Source organism: Heterodontus francisci, chromosome 33, assembly GCF_036365525.1.
Source record: "Heterodontus francisci isolate sHetFra1 chromosome 33, sHetFra1.hap1, whole genome shotgun sequence".
In the NCBI taxonomy this organism is placed as follows: Eukaryota; Metazoa; Chordata; class Chondrichthyes; order Heterodontiformes; family Heterodontidae; genus Heterodontus; species Heterodontus francisci.
The window spans coordinates 8,537,411-8,557,886 of record NC_090403.1 but is presented as its reverse complement, the minus strand read 5'-3'; positions in this window follow the sequence as shown (position 1 = coordinate 8,557,886).

The window sequence follows — 20,476 nt, the reverse complement described above, 5'->3', positions numbered from 1 at the left end:
GCCCCCTGCCCACTGATTGGAGGGCGCTCGGGTGGAAGGAGATGACCCCCTCTCTCTCTGCCTCAGATCACGGCTCTAACTAAACTTTCTGACGCTGGGACCAGTGTGTCGGCCAGTAGATGTGGTTACCCAGAGGAGGTTGGGGACTTGGTGCTGGGCATGGTATAAGATTTTGAATCCATCGCTAATGAGGCGATGGACACATTCCTGCTCTCTACTGATTCCTCTCTCAACCAAATAATGGAAGTGCGGCACTTCCATGCTGTTAATATTGGTTGTCACAACAATGTTCAGCTGCCCCTCGACCGGTGGTCGAATTTGGCGCTGATCATTGGTTGCCTGTGCCAGACCCAGAACGATGGGAAGACAGTGGACGTGCAAATGGTTGTGTGGCACCCGTAAAGTGTTTTCCTATCTGGGTTGCTGGGGGATTGCTCGGCAACAAGCACTTTTGCTCCCTCCCATCGTTTACTTGTTTGGCTGACGAGATTTAAGTATTTTTGACATGATGATAACCAACACCAGCTTCAACAACAACAGCAGCATGGTGTCTCTGTGCAGATTTGGCACTTCCTCAATCCTCACGGAATGCAGAGAGCTTTCTTCAGGAAACCCTAAGCGTTCTGGGAGACGAAGCCACCTGGCTCCTGGAGTAGCAGGGTGGGGGCTACAGGCTCACCAGGGTGGCATGCTGCTCCACTTTGTGACCCTGCATATGACAAAGACTGTTGCATTGCAAGCGCACTCCTTTAAATAATTGTCTTTCCACTTGAGCTTGATCCATAGCAACACGTGCATCATCCTTGGAGGGAATTTTAAATGTACCCTCGAGGCGAGGATTACTCCAATCCCCAATCCTGTCAAGCGTCGGTGGAGAGGGTGTCGGAACTGATCAGCTCCCTCCGCTTGCTGCATGTCTGACAGAATCACCATCGAAACTCCATCACATTCACTTGGATGTCTAGAGGAGAAGGAAATTACCACGTTTACATTTTTCACACGTGCATCTTGTGCATCGTGACAGCCTCAATAAAACAGGTGTCATGCTACGAACACCACCTGAGTGGGCGGAGCTCAATCCACCCCCCCACATTCGTGCAGGCTGCGTACTGGCACTTTAACAACTGGCTTCCAAAGTGCGAGCCATTCCAGGACACATTCCTTCCATTCAGGGTTGACTGCAGAAGTAAGCAGTGGCACTTGCCCTCCTTGAGGCGATGGTGATATGTGGGTAAGATTTACATCGATGTCTTCTGTCAAGAGTAGGCGAAGGGGGCGACCAAGAGGAGAGAGGACAAGGTGAGGAAACTGGAGAGGGAGGTGCTCGACTCGAAGTTTCGTCTCGGTCAGGCCATGGTAGACACGGCCCTGAGGCAGGTGGACAAAGAGAAGAAGGGGACATTAAGGGGCATACAGCTCCTAGGATCCAGAGGATTGTCCGGGAGGTCACAGATCCAGATTCGGGAAGATTTTGACCATGCCTCACAAGTTTTCTCGTCGCTAGTAAAATGGTGAACTGCTTGATGATGTTGGATCCTCTGTCGCAGATCCGGATTGAACCATGCTTCTTATGGGGTGCATGTTCTCTCCCAATTCATCTAGCAAGGACACGCACAGTGCTTTGCGGGAGGACCTGCTGAAGGTCAGTCTGGAAGTTGCTTTGCGAATGGAAGGTCTGCTAATGTTGGTGGAGCTGTTGAGCATTCCCCACCATCTCTCAAGGGGCAAATCTCCAAAGCTGAATGGGCTCACCGTGGAGTTACTCAAGGCATTCTGGGAGGTACTGTGGGAAATTATGCGTCGGGTCTGTGCAAAAGCCTGCTGGAGATGAATGGCACAACCTGCTTAATAACTGGTGCCAGGTCTCCCATGGCAGCACAGTTATACGATCTTTGCCAGGCTATGTGTACCCACCTGGGCTCTGTACTGGCTCACATTATCCAGCGGACCAGGCCTACACATCTGGTCCAGCACCTGATTTACCTTTCACAGAGGACTGGACTGGCGTTCTCCCTTCTCTCCCTCGATCACGAGTAGGGGTTCGAGAGAATGGATCACAAATATTTTCTCAGACTCTGCAAGAGATCCGATTCAGGCTGCAATTTGTAACCTGGGTCCGACTTTTATACGCTGCCACAAAGTGTCTGGTCAAAGCTAATGGTCTTTAACGGAGCCCCTTTCCTTCGGGCAAGGACTATGTTGGTGATGCCCCGTGTCTGTCCAATTATCAAACAACTGACTGAAAATATATCCTGTGCCTCCTTCACTCGAGGTTGGCGGCTTTCAGTATACGTGGGCCGGGCATGTGGGTGATCCTCTCAGCTTCGGCCGATGATATGCTACACAAGGTCACAGTTCCCATTAACCTGCGGAATATGTACGAGTGCCAGCAGCTATTTTCTGCCGTATCCTTTGCGAGGATCAATTCGGAGAAAAGTTCCAGACTCCTGGTGAGTCGGTGACGGGTGACATCTCTGCCAGAAGAGTTAACAGCTTTTGCGTGGAGCATCACGCACTTCCTCTATTTGGGAGTCCTGGGCCCCACTGAAGCAGCCTGACCGGCAAACTGCCAGGAGTTGACGGCGAAATTCTTCACTTAGGTAGGGGGCTGGACAGGTCTGCTCTGAATGCTTTACTGCAGGGGCCGAGCACTGGTAAAAACGTCATAAGCCTTGATGCTGTGGTACCAATTTGCCACTTTCAACTCTGTATTTGCCATCAAGATCCAAAAGACGCCTATCGATTTCTTCTGGGGAAAGAGGAAACACTGGGTGGTCCCGAGTCTCCTGATTGAGGAGGACGTCCAGTTGCTGGTGTGTGTCCGTATCCAGCCTGCGACTCTCCACCTTTGTCATTGCATGGTTAACTATATGTGGAGCATCCTCCCATATGATGTGTATTGGTGATGTAATTTTTCTGCAGGGGAAATGCCTTCAAGATGACATGCAGTCCTGGTGGCAACTGCTAGACGTTCCTCTCCAGGGATCTATTCCGAGTCTGCAACATGGTCGGGTCCAGTCAGGGCATCCACCCACCGGCAGAGGAAAGGGCTCTGACTATCTGGGGAGCAACTGTGGGGATGTAACAACAGTCGGAGTAGTAGCCAATGCCTCCGGGAATCTCCTCTTTGAGTCTGTCAAGTAGGCTCAAAGGTGTGGAGCGCTCCTAACCGAGCTGACTCCGGCTCAGATGGACCTGTTCATTGGACCTAAGCACCAAAATCTCATCAGGAGCTGCTCTTGCATAGCCCGAGCCACCTCTTGGAAATGCTCTCTGTGCCATTCCGCACTGCACAGCGGTGTTTCTTTACAGACTGCTCTGGCACACTCTACTTCACTTCGCCCTTGTCTGCCACCTAGACATGCCATGGCGTTCTGTGCTGCCATCTGGAGGTGAAGGGAATCCCCATTGGAGGTGACTCGACGCGGCAGTCTACTCCTTTTGTATCAGGAGATTGTCGCACATGGAAGTCCTGTGCAATAATCTTTTCCATCGGTTCATGGGCTCCCAGGCCGTCTATAATTTCTGAAGCCTGGACGAGTCCATCTATCATGTTTATATGGAGTGTGCGAGGTTGCAGCCGCAATTTGGATATTAATGGGGCTTTTCCTCAATTTTTAGCTGCAGTTCTGCTCAACACCCTTCACCCTTTTAGCACCCGGGGCGGAGGGGGTGGGGAGCAGGAGGAAGGTCTGCCCGTCCATCTGCTCTTGGTCGTGGCCAAGGTGGAACTCACAGGTTCTGGCAGCGGGCAATGGGGAGGGAGGTTGGCGGTGGTTTTGTCTGTCCTGATTGCTTGCCCCTCTTCAGAGGTTATATTTGCAAACATGTGGCCCTGGAGAAGGAACATGCGATGCACAACGGTTCACTTCAGGCATTCCATGGGACTTCAGTTTGAATTTTGTTTTATTTATCTGTTAGAGTAGATATCGAGTAAAGCTCCCTCTACAGTGTCCCGTTAAACCTGAGGATGGAAGGTACTGAACTGATTAGCCAAAGATCAAGCTACCAATTAACACTGTTTCGTTAACCATTCCCAAGGCAGCGAAAGACTGTCTCCACACTGTCCAACATTTCCAGAGCTGCCCGAGGAGTGTTTTGGGGCAGAGTATGTATTTTTTTTCGATCTATTGCACTGTGATGGCTTTAACAGTTAACAATCAGTGAATATAATGTGACAAGTGATTGGGATTGAATATGTTTAATTAAGATGAGGGTTAGTTTGGGGAATCAATTAAATTATATGCTGTGACCTAAGAAAGGTTCATAGGGATTTGTGTAAATTTGTTGTTCTTAACTTACTGTATCTAATAAAAAGCAGAGAATTTTTTTTCAACAGAGTAGCATTAATTCCAGTCACTGAGCAGCATCATTATCCCTTTACAATCTGGGTCTTTTTATACGACTATATATTTAAATCCAGCTATTGGACAGATGCAAATTAAAACCCAAACAAACAAATTAATATGATTATTTGAATCACTATTGGGAACAGCTGAAACCAATCTCTCAATCTAACAAGAACAATGTGACGTGGGAAGTGATTTGCTAACAGATCTCTAATTATTTCCATGAACTGATGTAATTTTTCATTCGCGTTGATAGATTTTCTATCCACTTCTGAAGATTAAGCTCAGGACTCACACATGGACACTGACTCTATTAACTGGTCAGATTCCATAAAAAAGTATCAGAAATGGGAAAATCAGACATTTCTGTTGCTTTAACGTCATGATTCCTTCTCAGGATTTTTGCAATAATCTAAAACGTGTTCTATACTCAGAATTTAATTAAAGTAATGGTCAGCATAGATACATTTACTGAACATGTTAACTCTCCCCTTATTGAACAACACTGTCTCTGATCAGAGAGCTGATGGTGGTGGGAAGATCACCACTTTCCCCTGCAGGTCACACACCATCCTGATTTGGAAATATATCGCCTTCACTGTCGCTGGGTCAAAATCCTGGAACTCCCTTCCTAACAACACTGTAGGGATACCTACCACACATGGACTGCAGCGGTTCAAGGATGTGGCTCAACATTAACTGCACCAGTGTTGTACCCGGATGGCAAGTGAAAGTACAAGTGAGGGCACTGATATACATGGAAGGGCAGCGACTGCAAAGTTGTCAGTGATATAACTGGAAGTGTAGTGGCAACAAGGTTGAAGCCTATGCTGCATTTAGCTGAGTAGTAACAGTATAATAGGGATCCATGATCTATCTGGATGAATAGCAACAGAAGCAGTGAGGTCAATGTTGCATCTTTATAAGTAATAGCAGTATAATAAGGGTCAATCAATTAAGTGGATGGGTAGGAACGGTGCAAGTGAGGTTAGAACGTATCTGGATAGTTAGTTACAGTACAAGTGAGTTCAGTAACATATTTGGATCGATATTTACTGTGAAAGTCAGGTCAGAGATATATCTGGATCGGTAATTGCAGTAAAGGTGTGGTCACTGCCACATTGGATGTGCAGTCACAGTATTAGTGAGGTCAGTGATATACCTGGATTGGTATTTACAGTAAAAGTGAAGTCAGGAATAAGTCTGAATGGCTTTTTACACTAAGTGGGACGTCAGTGATATATCTGGATGGTATTTACAGCAAAAGTGAGGACAGTAATATATCTGGATGGTATTTAAGTGAAGGGGTGGTCAGTGATGTTACTGGATAGGGATTTAAGGGAAAGCTAATGTCAATGATTTAAAGAATGGGTGGCGATGGTGCAAGAGATGACGAGAGTGTTCAGCCACTGAGTGCAGTGAGGCAGAGACAGCAGTAGATGGAGATGGTGAGAGGGGCGGAAACTGAACGGAGTCAGGGGCACCAGTAGGTGGAGATAGTGAGAGGGGTCAGTAACAGAGTGGACTGCGACAGGAAGACCAGCAAATGCAGCTGGAGAGAGGGGTAGCAACTGAGCGCAGTGAGACAGGGATGCCAGAAAATAGGGAAAGTAAGCGGGTGCAGTAACTGCAATGAGATCGGGACGCCAACAGAATAAGATGGTGAAGGGAGCAGTGACTGCAGTTGGAGAGGGATACCAGCAGATGGAGATGGTGAGGGAGCAGTAACTACGCTGAATCATGGAACTTTTTTTCTCCTCGGATTAAAACAGTGTGCTTTTAAAACACTAAGAGGCACAGTCGGGTACAGCTGCACCTGTTTCCTAGAGAATAGCAAGAGATTTGCTGTAATGCGACATTTGGTAGCTTCAACCAGGTTGAACAAGAGAGACACCAGTGAAGGGTGTGTGCCTTGAAGGAGAGAATTTTCTCAGCAGAAATTCTACAATGAGCCACAGGCTGTGTTAATTGCCTAAGGATAAACAAAAACCCTTTTGTCCGAGAAAACTTGTTTTGATCGAGGTAGCAAAAAATCCTTCATTTCCAATCTCAGAGTCTTAGCTTCAAGATTGACTCTCAGAATCACAGAATAATACAGTGCAGAAGAGGCCTTTCGGCCCATCGAGTCTGCACCGATGCATTAAAGACACCTGACCTGTCTACCTAATCCCATTTGCCAGCACTTGGCCCATAGCCTTGAATGTTATGACGTGCCAAGTGGTCATCCAGGTACTTTTTAAAGGATGTGAGGCAACCCGCCTCTGTCACCCTCCCAGACAGGGCATTCCAGGCCGTCAGCACCCTCTGGGTAAAAACAGTTCTTCCTCAAATCTCCCTTAAACCTCCCGCCCCTCACCTTAAACTTGTGACCCCTCGTAACTGACTCTTCAGCTAAGGGAACAAGCTGCTCCCCATCCACCCTGTCCACACCCCTCATAATCGTGTAAACTTGATCAGGTCACCCCTCAGTCTTCTCTGCTCCAGCAAAAACAACCCAAGCATATCCAACCTCTCTTCATAGCTTAAATGTTCCATCCCAGGCAACATCCTGGTGAATTGCCTCTGCACCCCGTCCAATGCAATCACATCCTTCCTATAATGTGGCGACCAGAATTTCTCACAGTACTTCAGCTGTGGTCCTACCAAAGTTCTATGCAACTCTAACATGACCTCCCTGCTTTTGTAATCTATGCCTAGATAGATAAAGGCAGGTGTCCCATATGCCTTTTGCACCACCCTATTAACCTGCCCTTCTGCCTTCAAAGATCTATGGACAAACACACCAAGGTCCCTTTGTTCCTCGGAACTTCCCAGTGTCAGGCCATTCATTGAATACTTCCGTGTCACATTACTCCTTCCAAAGTGCATCACCTCACACTTTTCAGCGCTAAATTCCATCTGCCACTTTTCTGTCCATTTGACCATCCCGTCTATATCTTTCTGTAACCTAAGACACTCCACCTCACTGTTAACCACTCAGCCAATCTTTGTGTCATCCGCGAACTTACTGAACCTACCCCCCACATAGTCATCTATGTCGTTTATATAAATGACAAACAATAGGGGACCCAGCACAGATCCCTGTGGTACGCCACTGGACACTGGCTTCCAGTCACGAACACAGCCATCTGTCATCAGGCTCTGTCTCCTACAGCGATGCCAATTTTGAATCCACCTTATCAAGTTACCTTGTATTCCATGCATTTGCTTTCTTGATAAGTCTCCCATGTGGGACCTTGTCAAATGCTTTCAGGAAATCCATGTAAACTACATCAACTGCACTACCCTCATCTACACACCTGGTCACATGCTCAAAGAATTCAAGCAAATTTGTTAGGCATGACCTCCCTCTGACAAAGGCATGCTGACTATTCCTAATCATATTCTGCCTCTCCAAGTGGAGAGAGATTCTCTCCTTCAGAATTTTCTCTAATAGTTTCCCGACCACTGACATGAGATTCACTGGTCTGTAGTTCCCTGGCTTATCTCTGCAACCTTTCTTAAATAGTGGGACCACATTAGCTGTTCTCCAGTCCTCTGGCACCTCCCCCGTGGCCAGAGAGGAATCAAACATTCGGGTCAGCGATCCTGCAATCTCCACCCTCAACTCCCACAGCATCCTGGGACACAAATTGTCCAGGCCTGGAGATTTGTCCACTTTTAAGCCTGTCAAAACCTCCAATACCTTGACACTCCCTATGACAATTTGCTCAAGAACCTCACAGTCTCTCTCTCTCAGTTCCATATCTACATCCTCATTCTCTTGGGTGAAGACAGATGTGAAGTATTCGTTCAACACCCTACCAATGTCCTCTGGGTCCACCCACAAATTACCCCCTTGGTCCCTAATGGGTCTTACTCTTACCCTGGTTATCCTCTTCCCATTGATATACTTATCGAATATATTGGAATTTTCCCTACTTTCATCAGCCAGAGCTTTCCCATATCCCCTCTTTGCTCTCCTAATTGCTTTCTTAAGCTCCATCCTACACTTTCTGCTCTCCACTAATGCTTCCATTGATTTGCTGTCCTTGTATTTGCTAAAAGCCTCCCTTTTCCTTCTCATCGTACCCTGAATGCTTCTGGTCATCCAAAGTTCTCTGGGATTGTTGCTCCTACCTATTACCCTAGAGGGAACACGTTGGGTCCGTACCCTCCTCATTTCCTTTTTGAATGCCACCCACTGCTCTTCTGTAGATTTCCCAACAAGTAACTCTTTCCAGTCTACCTTGGCTAGATCCTGCCTTATTTTACCAAAATTCGCTCTCCCGCAATCCAAAATCTTTTTATGCAACGTGCCTATTTCTTTCTCCATAACAAGTTTAAATTGTACCATGTTGTGGTCGCTATCACCAAAATGTTTCCCCACCAACACATCAACCAACATCAACCACCTGTCCGGCTTCATTCCCCAGAATTAGGTCCAGCACTGCACCCTCCCTTGTTGGATCCTCTACATATTGAGCTAAAATGTTTTCTTGTATACACTTTAAGAACTCCACTCCATCTAAGCAGTTAACACGATGACTATCCCAATTAATGTTGGGAACGTTGAAATCACCTAATATAATTACCCTATTATTTTTACACACCTCTCCAGATTGCGCACATATTTGCTCCTCAATTTCCCGCTGACCATCTGGGGGTCTATAATAAACACCTAGCAATGTGGCTGTCCCTTTTTTATTCCTAAACTCTACCCATGAAGCTTCATTTAATGCCCCCTCCAAGATATCATCTCTCCTTACTGCTGTAACTGATTCCTTAACTAATATTGCAATTTCCCATCCTCTTTTACCCACTCCTCTGTCTCGCCTGAAGATTCTATATCCCGGGACATAGAGCTGCCAATCCTGCCCCTCCCTCAACCATGTCTCCGTGATGGCTACTATATCACAACTCCACGTGTCAATCCTTGCCCTTAACTCATCCGTTTTACCTGCAATACTCCTGGCATTAAAGTAGAGGCCTTCCATCCTGGTCTTACTCCCTTGAAACTTAATTCCGCTGTATTCCCTCTGACTTGTACGCTTTCCTGTGTTTAGCTGTGTCCCTATTCTGCTAGGAGTCTGCATCCCCGCCCCCTGGCAAATTATTTTATACTCTTCCCAACAGCACTAGCAAACCCGCCAGCAAGGATATTAGTCCCCCTCTGGTTCAGATGTAGACCGTCCCACTTGTACAGGTCCCACCTTCCCCAGAAACGGTCCCAGTCGTCCAGGAATCTAAAACCCTCCCTCCTGCACCAACTCGCAAGCCACGCGTTCATCTGTGCTATTCTCCTATTTCTATACTCGCTAGCACGTGGCACAGGGAGCAATTCAGAGATTACAACCCGAGAGGTCCTGCTTTTTAGTCTACTGCCTAACTCCCTGAATTCTTGATGCAAGACCTCATCCCTCTTTCTACCTGTGTCATTGGTACCAACATGTACCATGACCTCTGACTCATCACCCTCACACTTCAGGATGCCCTGTAGCCGTTCAGTGACATCCCAGACCCTGGCACCAAGGAGGCAACACATCATCCTGGAGTTACGTTGACGGCCACAGTAGTGCCTATCTGTTACCCTGACTACAGAATCCCCTATTACTATTGCTCTTCCTCTCTTTCCCCCTTCCTGTCAGACAGGCTGTTTGCGGTGCCTGAAGCTTGGCTCTGTCCACACTCCCTGGAGGAACCAGCCTCATTAGCCTCCAAAATGGAATACCGATTTGCAAGCAGGATCCCAGGGGACTCCTGAACTACCTGCCTGTTTCTCTTGGACTGCCTGGTGGTCACCCATTCCATTCCTTCCTCAAGGCCCTTCAGCTGCGGTGTGACCATCTCTTGATACGTGCTATCCACAATGCTTTCAGACTCGCAGGTGCTCCACAGTGTTACCAGCCGCTGTTCCAGCTCTGAAACACGAGCTTCCAGGAGCTACAGCTGGACACACTTCCTGCACACATGCTAGTCCCGGGGACTGGAAAAGTTCCTGGATTCCCACATGCAGCAAGAGGAACAATCCACGGCTTTAAGCTCTCCTGACATGACTAAACCCTTTAAATTTAAAACTTTAGAAGACTATTATAATTTTTAAAAAACAACTAAGTCTTGCTAAAACAATGACTTACAATTCAATCCAGTTTGAAAAATACCCCCCAGGACTGACTCACATGTCAGCTGTTCTCTCGGCTCCCCTCACTCTGAGGACAGGGAGGAAATGAAAGGAGCTCCTCGCTCCCTCCTCAGCGAACTTCTTCAGTCACAAAACTTCCACTTTAGCTCTCTAATGTAACCCAAGTCAGCACTCCAGTGCAAACAAGGTCAGCACTGTAAGATGGCCCACTTTTATACTGACAGTCTCTAGCCCCTGAAAACTGGTTTAAGCCAATTCTTTAATTAACAAGGTGCAGCTGCAAGCAGAGCCTGAGTGAACTCTATTTAAAGCTGGTCTAAAACTCACCTTCTCCAACCCGAACAGCAACTGTTAAGTTAATCTGCTAAATAAAAGAAAGACTGGACTTAGGATAAAATTAACCCTTCATTACCCTCAGTCACAAAACTTCCACTTCAGCACTCTAATGCAACCCAAGTCAGCACCCCAGTGCAAACAAGGTCAGCACTGTAAGATGGCCCACTTTTATACTGACTGACTCTCGCCCCTGACCACTGATTTAAGCCAATTCTCCAATTAACAAGGTGCAGCTGCAAGCAGAGCCTGAGTTTAATGTGCTTGGTATGCCCAAAATGTTGCCTTGCATGCCCAAGAGTGAGCTCGGGGATGGCAGCAGTGTCATATGGGTGCCCAAGTGTGTGCTAGCGTTGCAGAAGTGTGCCTTAGGGGTAAGCAAGTGTGTGCTAAGTGATGGCGAGTGACTGCTAGGAGTGCCCAGATTGTGCCAGGACTGCCCAAGTGTATAATAGGGATGCTCAGAGTGCACTAGGTGTGCCCAAGTGTGAACAAGGTTCGGAAGTGTGTACTAGGGGTGCCCAAACGTGTGCTAGGAGTGGCCAAACATTTGCTAGGGTGTCCAAGACTGAGCTAGGTTTGCCCAAATCCTTGCTTGGTGTGCCTAAGAGTTTACTAGGTGTGCCAAAGTGAATTCGGGGTGCCCAACAGTGTACTAGTGATGGCGAGAGTTTGCTCGTGGAGTCCAAGAGGGTGCTGGTATGCACAACTGTGCGATAGGGGTACCAATACTGCAGTAAAGGTGCACAAAATGGCACTAGAGGTGCCCAGAGTGTGATAGATGTGCCCAAGGTTGTGCTAGGGAGCCCAGAGTGTACAAGGGGTGCCCATAGAAGCGCCAGGGTGCCCAGAGTGTTATGGCGTGCTCTAACATGTGTTAGAAATTGGCAGGTGTGTGCTCGGGTCACAAGAGTGTGCAACGGGTGGCAAAGAAAGGGCTAAGTTGCCCAAATGATTGCTTGTTATGTCCATACTGTGCTCGTGTGCCCAGGAACATGCAACGGTTTGCGCGAGAGTGAGATATTCATGTCAGCAGTGTCCTGGGAGTGACACAACATGTGCTAGTGCTGCAGACGTGTGTCCTAGTGATGTCCAAGAATGTGAAAGATGATAGCTTGTGCGTGATAGGAGTGCCCGGGTTGTGCTAGCATAGTACAAGTGTGTGTTTGGTGTGCACACGAAGGTACTACGAGTGCCCAATTGTGTACTATTGGGATCAAAAGAGTGAACTAGGTCATGCCTATGGTGTGCTACGGCTGGCAAAAGTGTGATAAGTTTGGCCAGACATGTGCTAGGGGATGGAAATAGTATGCCAGGGGTGCCCCAGTGTTTTCTAGGTGTGCCCACGAGTGTACTTTCGGTACCTATGAGTGCGAATGGGTTTCCAAAGACTGTTTTGGTGTTGTCCAGAGTGGTATAAGGGCTGAGAAGTATTCTGGGGTGCCCACGATTGCACTTGGGGATTGCAATTGTGTACCAGTGGTGTCCAAGTGTGTACTAAGGGTGTTCCCAATATATTACGTGCTACCAGTGTGTAATAGAGATGCCAAAGAGTGTTTTCAATGAGCCCAGTTTGCTTTAGGGGTATACAAGAGTGTGTTAGAGAATTACAAATGTGTGCTACAGTTGCCCAAGTGTGTTCTAGGTGTGAACATGTGTGTAATAGGGGTGCCCAAGCTCTACCTTGTGTCCAAGAGTTTTATAGAGGTGGTCAAGTGTGTGATACGGGTGCCCAAAGTGTACTAAATATGCCCAGAGTGTAATAGGGATGCCCAGAGTGCACTCGGTGTGGTTGGGGATGGGATCAGTGAGCAGGCCGTGCCCAAGTGTGTGCTAGGGGTGCCCAGCAATATGAATGTGAATGTCAATAGTGTGCTAGGAATGGGCAGATTGTGCTGTGGGTGCCCAAGCGTGTCATAGGTGTGCCCAAGAGTGTACTGGTTGTGCCCAGATGGTGATACAGCGGACGAATAATGTTCTAGGGTGCCCAACAGTGTACTCGAGGATGGCAGGTGTGAGCCAGTTGTGTCCAAGAGTGAGCTTTTGCACACAAGAGTCTGCCAAGGGAGCCCAATGCGTGATGGATGTGCCCAAGAGTGTTCTTGGGAACCCAGGAGTGTACTAGGTCTGCCAAAGTACGTGATAGGTGTGCCCAAGAGCATTCTAAGTGTGAACAAGCGTGTGCTAGGGGTATCGAGGAGAGTCATGGAGTGCCAAAAGTGTGCCCAAGAGTTTAATAGGAGTGCCCAAGAGTGTGCTAGGTGAAAGCAAGTGTGTGCTGCGGGGGTCTAGTGCGTGCAAGAGGTGCCAAAGAGATTCATCACTCTGCCCAGAGTGTGCTATGCCAGTCCAAGTGTGTGGTAGAGAATCACAAGGGTGTGCTCCGAATGCCCAAGTGTGTATGAGGTGTGCCCAAGTGTGTACTAACCGTGCCCAAGAGTGGACTACTTTGCCCAAATGTGTTCTTGGGGTGCCAGAGTGTGAAAGATGTGCCCAAAAACGTGCTCGTGTGGCTAATAGTGAGATGTCGTGAGCAAGTGTGTACTACTGGTGCCCAAGAGGGTTCTCAAGTTGACCTAACATGTGCTAGGGGTTGCCATTAATTTGATAGGGTATCTAAGTGGGTGATAGGGGTGAGAAAGTGGGAGATCGTTTTGCCCAAATGCGTGATTGCTGTGCCCATGAACGTGCCATGTCTGGCCAAGAACGAGCTAGGGGATAGCAGCAGTTTGCTAGGTATGCCAAAGCGTGTGATAAGTTTGCAATGGTGTCCAAGAGTGTTATGGGGTGCACAAAGGTGTGATCGGGGTGACCAGTATATGCTAGAGATGTCAAAGTGTATGCTCAGTGTGCCCAGAGTGTGATAGTGCTCTCCAAGAGTGTGTGCGGGCATGAGCAGTGTGTCATATGCGTGACCCAGAGTATACTAGGTGTGCCCAAGATTGTACTAGGGGTACCCAAGAGTGTACCAGGTGATGGCAATTGTGTGTTAGGAGTTTCAAGCTTGTTCAAGGTTGCCCAAGAGTATGGTAGGGCGCTGAAGAGTGTGCTAGCTGTGCCCAGATGGTGATAAAGGCGATGACGAATGTTCTGAAGTGCCCAAGACTGTACTCATGGATGGCAACTTTGTACCAGTCCTGTCTAAGTGTGCTGAGGTGCACAAGAATGTGCCATTAGAGCCCAGTATGTGCTAGAGGTGGCTGAGAGAGCGATCAGTGTGCCCAGAGTGTGATAGGTCTGCCCAAGTGTATGCTGGAGAATGACAAGACTGCGCTGGCAGTGAGCAAGAGTGTAATAGGTGTGCCAAGAGCACGCTAGGGATGGACAAGAGGGTGCTAGGGGATGGTAAGAGTGCGGTGGGTATGTCCAACAGTGTGATGGGGTGACAAATATTGTTCTAGGTTTGCCCAATTGTATGCTAAAGGCGGCCAAGGGGGTGCTCCGTATGCCCAGAGTATGATAGGTATGCCCAAGAGTGTGATAGGTGAAGGCAAGTGTGTGATAGGAGTGCCCAAATTGTTTTAGCCTTGTACAAGTAATTGATAGGGGTGCCCAGAGTGTACTAGCGGTGCCAGTGTGTGATAGGGCTGTCTAACAGTGTGCTAAAGAATGATGAGTGCTGTACACGTGCCCAAGAGTGTGCTGCGAGTGAGCAAGTGTGTGTTAGGGTTGATCAACGCTATGCTAGAAGTTATACTTGGAGTGAACAAATGTGGGCTAGGGGAGCCCAAGAGTTTGGTGGAGCTGTCCAAGAGTGTGATTGGTGAAGGCACGTATGTGATGGGGGGGTGGGGTGGTGGTGCAGTACGTGCTGAAGGTAACAAAGAGGGTGATCAGTTTGCCCGAGGTTGCTAAGTCTGTCCAAGAGCATACTAGAGAATGACAAGAGTGCGCTATGGGTACCAAAGACTGTGGTGGGAGTGAGCAAATGTGTGCTCGTTGTGCTGACGTGTATGTTACGCCTGCCCAAGCGTGTTCTAGGGGTGCCCAATTGTGGGCTACTTTGCCCAAAATGCCATCTCGGAGTGCCTAAAATATGGTCGATGTGCCCCAGAAGGTGACTGGGGTGCCCAAAAGTGTGGTAGGAGTGAGCACGTGTATACTTGGGATACCCAGAAGGCTGCTAGATGTGACCAAGCATGTGCTAGGGGATGGCAGGAGTGTGCTAGGATGTCCAAGTGTCTGCTAGGGCTGCCCAAGAGTGGGGTAGCTTGCCCAACTGTGTTCTTCGACTGCCCAAGAAGGTGATAGCGGTGCCCAGGTGTATGCGAAGTGATCGCAAGTGTTGCATACTTGTGCCCAAAATGTTCTAGGTTTACCCATGAGTGTGGTAAGGGTGCCAAGGACTGTTCTGGGATGGCCCAGATTGTAATTCGGGATGGTAAGTGCGTGTCAGTGGTGTCCAAGAGTGTGCTGTGGTGAACAAGAGTGTGCTAAGGCCTATGTCATAGCGGTGCCAAAGAGGGTGATCAGTGTGCCCAGAGTGTGAAAGGCCTGTCCAAGACTGTACTAGAGAATGACAAGGCAGTACTACCGGTACCCAAGAGTGTGCTATGAGTGAGCAAGTGTGCCCTAGGTCTACCCAGGAAAGTGCTTGGGGTGTACAATAGTGTGATAGTGGTGCGGAAGGTTGTGATGGGGGTGCCCAGGAGTGTAATTCGGATGCCCAAAACTATACTCGGGGATGGCAGCAGTGTGTCAGTAGGGTCCAAGCGTGTGCTAGTGGAGGCCATTGTGTGGTAGAGGTACCAACGAGAGTGATCAGTGTGCCCAGAGTGTGCTAGGGTATTCCAAGAATGAGTGTTAGAGAATGACAGGAGTGTGCAAAAGTTGGCCAAGAGTGCACTAGGAGAGAGAAAGTGCGTGATACGGGTGCCCAAGATCACGATAGGAGTGAACAAGAGCCTCTAGATTTGCCCAAGCATACTTTCGTGTGATAGGGGAATGTAAGAGTCTGCTAGGTGTGCCCAAGTGTTTTCTAGGGTTGACCAAACATGTACTAGGGAATGGCAAGTGTTTGCTAGGGGTGAGAGAGTGGGCTCGTTTGCCCATGTGTGCACAGTGTGCCCAGAGGGTGATAGGTGTGCCCAGGTGTGTGGATGGGGGCCACAGGAACATGCGTGGGGTGCGTAAACGTGCGGTAGGGGTGCCCAGGAGTGTACTAGGGGTGCCTGGAGAGTAATAGGATAGCCCAAGTGTGTAATAGTTGTGCCCAAGTGAGTACTAGGGATGCCCAAGAGGGCACTTAGGGTGTCCATAATGTGATCGGGTGCTGAAGATTGGTGTGGGTTGCTAGTACTGTATTCAGTGATGGCAGAGGGAGCCAATGGTGTCCAATAGTGTGCTGTGGTGTACAGGTGTGTGATAAGGGAGCCCAATGTGTCATACAGGTGCCAAAGCGGGCATTCAGTGTGCATAGACCGTGATAGGCTTGGCGAGGAATGTTCTAAAGAATGACAAACTGTGATAAAAGGTGCTAAAGAGTGTGCGATGATTGAGCAAATGTTTGGTAGGGGTGCCGAAGAGTTTGCTAAGAGGAAACAAACATGTGCTATGGGATGGGACGTGTGTGCTAGGGTGTCGACGTGTCTGCCAGAGGTGCCCAAATGTGGGCTCCTTTGCCAAAATATGTGCTCAGAGTGCCCAGAGTCTGCCAGATGTGGCCAAAACGTGATAGGCGTGACTAAGTGTGTGATAGTGGTGCCCAAGGATGTACTGGAGTGCCCAGGAGAGTGATTGGTGTGGCAAGACTGTACTATCTGATGGTAACTCTTTGCTGGGAGTGCCCAGAATGTTATAGGATTGCCCAAGAGTAAAGCAGAGGGGGCCCAAGTGAGTGATGGGGGTGCCCAAGAGTGTGCCTTGAGTGCCCAGTGTGCAATAAGGGGGACGAGGTGTTTTGGGGTGCCCAAGCGTATACTCGAGGGTTGCAAGTGTGTGCCAGTGATGCCAAGCGTGTGTTGGGGTATAGGGAGGTAAAAGTTTGAAAGATGTGCTGTACGGAGTTTTTAGTGTGCTAGGTTTGTGCACGAATGGCAAGAGTGTGCTACAGGTGCACCAGTGTGCTAGGAGTGAGCAACTGTGTGTTAGGGGTGACCAAGAGCGTTCTAGATGTGCCCATGAGCTTACCAGTGGTGCCCAGGAGTGTGCTAGGGTTAACCAAGCATGTGCTAGTGATGGCAAGTGACTGTCAGAGGTGCCCAAGAATGGTCTATTTTGCCATAATGTGTTTTTGGAGTGCCCAGAGTGTGATAGGAGTGGGCAATTGTTTGATAGGTGTGCCCCGAAATATGCTAGTGGTCCCCAAGCATGTTCTCGATGTACCCATGAGTGTCATGTGGATGCCCAAGAGCATAAAAGGGGCTGGAAAGCGTGTGAAATGTGTGACCAGGAGACTACTGGGGTGCCCACAAATGTCCTATGGTTACCCAAATATGTGTTGGAGGAAGCCAAGGGGCTGCTCAGTGTAGAGTGCCTAAGTGTGTGCTCGGAGACGGCAAGTGCGTGCCAGGAGTGCCCAGATTTTGCTAGTATTGTCCGAGAAAGCGCTAGGTGCACCCATGAGTGTGATAGAGGTGCCCAAGGGCGTGATAGGGCAGCCCAGAATGTGCAAGGGGTGCCCAGCTGTCTACTAAGTTTGCTCAAAGTGTAATAGGTGTGGCCAAAATTGTGCTAGGCGATGGAAGGACTGTGCCAGGGTGCCTAAGTGAATGATAGGTGTTACAAAGTGGGGAGTAAGGTTGCCCAAATCTGTGCTTGAAGTATAAAGATCGTGATAGCTGTGCCCAAGAAGGTACTAGGGCTGCCTAAGCGTTCAATAGATATGTTCAATTAAATGCTGGGTGTGACAAGAGTGTACTCGGGGATGGCAAGAGTCTGCTAGTGGAGCTCAGTGTGTGCTAGAGGTGCCAGAGTGGGTTCACAGTTTGCCCAGAGGGTGCGTTCTTTGTCCAAGAGTGTGCTAGAGAACGACAAGTGTGTTCTACAGGTGCCCAAGAGTGTGCTATGAGTCAGCAGGTGTGTACTGGTTCTGCCCAAGGGCATACTACGTGTGGTCAATCTAATGCTAGGTGATGGGATGAGTGAGCCGGGTTGACCAAGTGTGTGATAGGTTTGCGCAACAGTCTGAAAGTGGATGACAATAGTGTGCCAGGGATGTGATATTGTGCTATAGGTGCCCAAGCTTGTAATACGAGTGCCCAAGAAAGTGGGTCCAAGAGTGGGCTAGGGGTGCTCAAATGTGTATTCCGTGTGCCTAGTGTGCGGTGGGTGCCAAGAGTGCACTAGGTGTTCCCAAAAGTGTACTAGGTGTAAATAAGAGTGTGCTAGGTGATGGCAAGTGTGTTTTCGGAGTGCCCAGGTGTGGACTAGGGGCTGCACTGTATGCCTAGAGTGTATTAGTTGTACCCAAGTATGTGTTTGGAGATAGCAAGTGAGTACATGAAGTGCCCAGATTGTGCTAGTGTTGTTCAAGAGACTGTTTACTTGGGGAGCCCAGAGGGTGCTAGGAGATAGCAAGAGTATGATGGGGTACCCAGGATCGTGAAGGAGTGCCCGAAAGTCCTCTAATTGTGCCCAGGTGTGTGGTCGGTGTGCCCAAGTGGGTCCTGGGTCTGCCCAGTGTGTGTTACATGAAGGCAAGCGTGAGCTAGGAATGCTTAGATTATGCCACGGTTGTTCAAATGTGTGATAGGGGTGCCAACAGTGTACAAGGGGTGCACAAGAGTGTGAAAGGAGTGACCAATGTGTGTTAGACGTGCTAAAGAGAGTGCTCAGTTTTCCCATAGAGGGCTAGGTCTGGCCAAAAGTGTGCTACAGAGTGATTAGTGTGTGCTAAATGTGCCCGAGGGTGTGCTAGGAGTGAACAATTGTGTACTAGGTATGCATACGTCTGTGCTAGGAGTGACCAAAAACCTGCTGGGGGATGGCAAGTATAAGCTAGGGTGCCCAAGTGTCTGCTAAGGCTGTCCAAGAGTTGGCTAGTTTGCCCAACTATGTGCTTGAAGTGTCCAGATCGTGATAGCTGTGCCCAACAAGGTACTAGGGCTGCCCAAGAGTGCAATGGTTGTGCCAAAGCTGGGTGTACCAAGAGTGTACTTGGGGAGGGCAAACTTGTGCTAGTGGAGCCTAGTGTGTGATAGATGTGCCAAAGAGCGTGCTCAGTTTGCCCAGAGTGTGCGAGGGCTGCCCATGTGTGCGCTAGAGAATGACAAGAATGTTCTACAGGTGCCCAAGAGTGTGTTAGGAGTGTGCAAGTGTATGCTACATGTGCCCAAGAGCATGCTTGGTGTGTCCCAGAACGTACTAGTTGTGCCCAGAGCATGCTAGGTAATGGCAAGTGGGTGGTAGGTGTGCCCAAGGAAGTGATCAGGGTACCCAAGAGCGTGGTTGTGGGGCCACAGTATGGGATGGTAGAAACCAAATGTGTAATAGGGGTGCCCAAGATTATATTTGGTGATGGCAATGTATGCTAGGAGTGACCAGAATGTGCAAATGTTGCCCAAGGGTGATGGGTGTGCTGAAGAGTGTAATCGCAGATCGCAAGAGTGTGACAGTAGTGCCCAAGTGCATGCTATATGGGCTAACAGATGATCTAGGTGTGCCCAAGTGTGCTCTAGGTGAGCCCAAGAATGTGCTAGGGGATGGCAAGAGATGATATGTGAGTCCAACAGATTGCTGGTGTGCCCAAAAATGTTCTAGGAGTGCCCAAGCATGTTCTAGGGGCGCTCAGATAGTGAAATGGGGTGCGAAAGGCTCTTCTGGTGTGCCCAAGAGAGTCCTCGGGGATGGCAAGAGTGTAACGGTGTGATGGTGTGAATGCGAGTATGCTAGGGGATGCAAGTGTCTGCTAGGGGTGGCCAAGAGTGGGCTAAAGTTGACCAAATCGGCGCTTGTTGTGCCCATAGAGTGCTCGTGTGGCCAAGGATATAATAAGTGCGACGAAGGGTGTGATAGGGGATGGCAGCCTGCACGAGGCGTGCCTAGCATGTGAAAGGGTTGCAGATGTGTATCCTAGGGGGGCCAAGAGTGTGTCAGATGATGACAAGTGTGTGCTAGCAGTGCCCAGATTCTGCTTGGGTTGCCTAAGTACATACTCGGGGTGCACAGAGTGCACTGTGTGTGCCCAAGAGTGCACTAGGGGTGCAGAAATATAGGGTGTGGTAGCCAATTTTCTGCTTGTTATGTCCATACTGTGCTCATGTGCCGAAGAACATGATAGGTGCAACCAAGAGTGCGATATGGGATGATGGCTGCGTGCTAGGGGTGACCAAGTTATGCTAGATTTGCAGTAGTGTTTCCCAGGGGGTGATGGCACGTGTGATAGGAGTTCCCAGATTATGCTAGCATTGTCCAAGTGCCGCTGGGGGGTAGGGGGAGAGGGTGGGGGGTGGCGATGGGCGGTCTAAATATGTGATATGTGTGCCAAAGTTGTTTCTCGGTTTGTCCAGAGGGTGATAGGGGTATCCAAGAGTGTACTAGAGAATGACAAAAGAGTGCTACAGGTGTCCAAGTATGTTTGGAATGAGCGTGTGTCTGCAAGGTGTGCCAAAGTGTCTATTATGGGTGCCTAAGAGTGTTCTAGGGCTGCCCAAGTCTGTAATAGGGTTGCCAAGAGTGTGATAAGGATGCTAAGATCGTGCTAGGGATGACCAGAGAGTTCTAGGTGTGGCAA